The 3,550-nt window shown below is 39.9% G+C and overlaps 1 pseudogene; it reads right to left on the minus strand.

Annotated features, from left to right (window-relative positions):
• Nucleotides 1-3,115: 3,115 nt before the first annotated feature.
• LOC114218326 (small nuclear ribonucleoprotein G pseudogene) lies at nt 3,116-3,346 on the minus strand (annotated as a pseudogene).
• Between the last annotated feature and the right edge of the window lie 204 nt (nt 3,347-3,550).

Below are 3,550 nucleotides of genomic sequence, written 5' to 3' on the forward strand. Positions count from 1 at the left end.
TGACATTATCAACGAACACAACCTAATTGACATTTATAAAAACTTTACCCAACAACACCAAAACGTACATCCTCTCAAATTCACACAGAATGTTTACCAAGATAGACAATATTCTGGGCCATTAAACAAGTTTCAGTACAAAAGGATTCAAGTCATACAGAGCATTCTCCCTAACCACAATGAATTAAATTAGAAATTGATAACAGAAAGTTGTCTGAAAATTAAATAGCACACTTCTAGATAACCCAAGGGTCAAAGGGAATTTTGAAAGTATTCTGAATTGACTGAAAAGGAAAACATGACAGATCAAAATTTGTGGGAGTATTAGCTACTGAATTTTTGTGGATGCTCTTTATCAAATTATCCCTCATTCCCAGTTTGCTGAGAGTTTTTGGGTTATTTTAAATCATGAAAGGGTGTTAGATTTTGTCAAATGCTTTTTCTGTATTAATTGATATGATCATATGCTTTTTCTTCTTTAGCCTGTGATCTGGTGAGTTACATTAATTGATTTTTGAATATCGACACAGCCTTGCACACGTAGACTGTGACCCACTTGGTTGTGGTATGTAATTCTTTTTTATGTATTGCCGAATTTGACTTGTTAGCATTTTGTTGAGGATCTCTGTAAGTTCAAGAGAAATATTGGTCTGTAGTTTTTTTCATGCTTTTTCTGATTTTGATATCAGGGTAATACTGGCCTTACAAAATAAGTTGAGAAGTATTCTTTCCTCTCCTATTTTCAGCAAGAAATTGTGTAATACCGGTGTCAATTGTTCATTAAATGTTTGGTATAATTCTCTTTGAACCCACCCTGGACATAGACTTTTTTAAAGAAGATTTTATTTATTTATTTGAGAAAGACAGCACGAACAGGGGGAGGGGCAGAGGGAGAAGCAGACTCCACGCTGAGCAGGGAGCCCAAAGTGGGGCTCGATCCAAGGTCCCCAGGACCATGACCTGAGCCAAAAGCAGACACTTAATCAACTGAGCCACCCAAGTGCCCCCATAGATATTTTTTTAAGTTTATTATTTTTTTTAGTAATCTTTACACCCAACATGGGGGCTCAAACTCATGACCTCAGATCAAGAGTCACATGTTCTTCCAACTGAGCCAGCCAGGCAACTCTGTAGACATTTTTTTATGGGAGACCTAAAATTATGAATTCGATTTCCATAATAGTTATGGGACTTTTCAGATCATGTATCTCAACTTCGTTGAGTTTTGGTGGCCTGTGATTTTAAGGAGTTGGTTCATTCCATTTAAATGATCAAGTTAGGAGTGTAAAGTTGTTCATAGTATTCTTTTATCATCAAGTTTTAATGGCTGTAGGATCTATAGTGATAGTCCTGGTTTCTTTTTCTTTCTTTCTTTCTTTCTTTTTTTTTTTTTTTTGAGAGAGAAAGTGAGTGAGAGAGCACGAGCGGGGGTTGGGGCAGAGGGAGAGGCAGACACGCTCAATCCCAGGACCCTGGGATCATGACCTGGGCCGAAAACAGACGGTTAGCCAACTGAGCCACCCAGGCACCCCGATACTCCTTGTTTCATTCCTGATATTGGTGATTTGTGTTTTCTCTCTTTTCACATTGTTGGTCATTCTGGAGGTTTATAAAATTTTACTTTTCTTTTCAAAGAACCGATTTTTGTTTCATTGATTTTCTCTCTTATTTTCCCATTTTCAATTTCATTGATTTCTACTCTTTATCATTCCTTCCTACTGCTTGCTTTGGATTTCTTTTATTCTTTTTTTTTAATCTAGTTCTTTGCAGTAGGAATTTAGGTTATTGATTTGAGACTCTCCTCTTTTCAAAGGTAAGCACTTTGTGCTATATATTTCCCTCCCAGCTCTACTTTACCTGCATCCCACAAATTGCTGTATATTTTCATTTTCAGTACCATGTACTAAAGTGGTACCAAGATATGTCTGGAGGAGACAAAGACAGCTATCTACCAAAAGTCACGCTCCAACCCTCAACAGCACAGAGCTGTTGCCAGAAAGTGGCTGTCCAGCCATGTTTCCAAGTTGTGCTTGCCCTTGGTGAGGCAAGATGAACAGTTCTTGCCAATGGAGTATGAGAAGCACTGCATGTTTCTTCCAAACCAATGCAGTGAAGAAATAAATATTCTTTGTCCACCCTCTCCCTTTCCGCTGACGGAGGCAAGCAATGATGACAAAGCCTTCGGGGGTGGAGCCAAAAGATGGAAAGAATATAGGTCCCTGAATTACTGTGTCTTGGAGAAAAGCCTCCCACCAACCACGAACACTCATTGTTCTGTTAAATGGGTGAGACACATGCCTCTTGAATTAAGCCGTTAAAAGAGTTTGGAATATACATGTTAACAGCAGCTAGTATGTCTTTGCCATTAACCTCAAAAATCGGCCAGTGTACCTTGAAAGATGCCTGCTAATCATACGTTAAGGACACGGCATCCATGAACATACTTGAGCTTACTGATTATATACAGAAGCCATTCTTGGGTATTAAAGGCCTTAAGTTTATTGCCTTGTTATACCTACTATACTGAGAACATTATAAAAGAAAAAAAGAGAGAGAGAGAAGAAGAAGAACATTTTGGACATGAGGCCTGATCAGAACTCCCAGTTCAAAAGCACTGGGGAGTGATGCGGAGAAGCACACCTCCCGAGCTCTCATCTCTGACAATGCCTACCTGGACCTCTTCTTTCTCCCCACTGAGGTCTGCTGAAGACAAACATCTGGAGAAAGGAGAATCCCTGAACTGTCTCACCAGATTGTTTCTGTTTCCTACCGGCCCATGATGGACACACAGACGCCCTGGGAAGGAGCTGGCACTCCTCGGCACTGAGCCTCGTTCTCTGGTCTTTACGCTTCATTTTTGTATATCAGAGAGGACCGGGTCCGGAACCGGATACAAAACACAACCCCAAACTGCCTGTCTGTCCTGCTTGCGATTAAAACAACCTGCTCTCATCTTAGATTGCTTTTTTTTTTTTTTGACTATTATAAAAGTTTATTTAACAAAAAAGTTCAATATGAAAATGCACACGACCTGATTTTTATATTGTAGTAAAACAGGTACTATGGAGGGGACATGTGGAAGCAGTTGATTTCTTCTGATGAACACACCCATTACTTATACTCGCTCCAAGGCTTCTAACATGATGATACTATTTCCTCGTATTACCACCATTCCAATATTGTTCTGTTGCCCACTAGCTGCCATCTCCACACGTTCATCTATCACAAGATTCATAAACGGACCGAACCCCCGCAATATTCCTTGGACATGTCCGCCACCATTTAATTTCAATGACAATCTCTTGTCCATAAATTTTTTCAGCTCGGGAGGGTGAGCTTTGCTCATGGTGTCTACTGCGCGAGCTCCTCATCTTAGATTGCTTTTGTATCACTTTCTGTATCTGTCTCATTGGCCTCCTCTTTTTTTGCCAAAGGTATTATATTTAAAATAGAAAGCTGAAGTGGTTATATTTTTAAAAGAGCAATGTCTTTCCTCCCAGGCCAAACGGGGGGGGGGGTGCTTTCCCCCATCTTTTCTCTCTGCACTTCC

Source organism: Eumetopias jubatus, unplaced genomic scaffold (genome assembly GCF_037043125.1).
Source record: "Eumetopias jubatus isolate StellerSeaLion01/CBP00866 unplaced genomic scaffold, mEumJub1_p1.0 scaffold_8, whole genome shotgun sequence".
Lineage (NCBI taxonomy): Eukaryota > Metazoa > Chordata > Mammalia > Carnivora > Otariidae > Eumetopias > Eumetopias jubatus.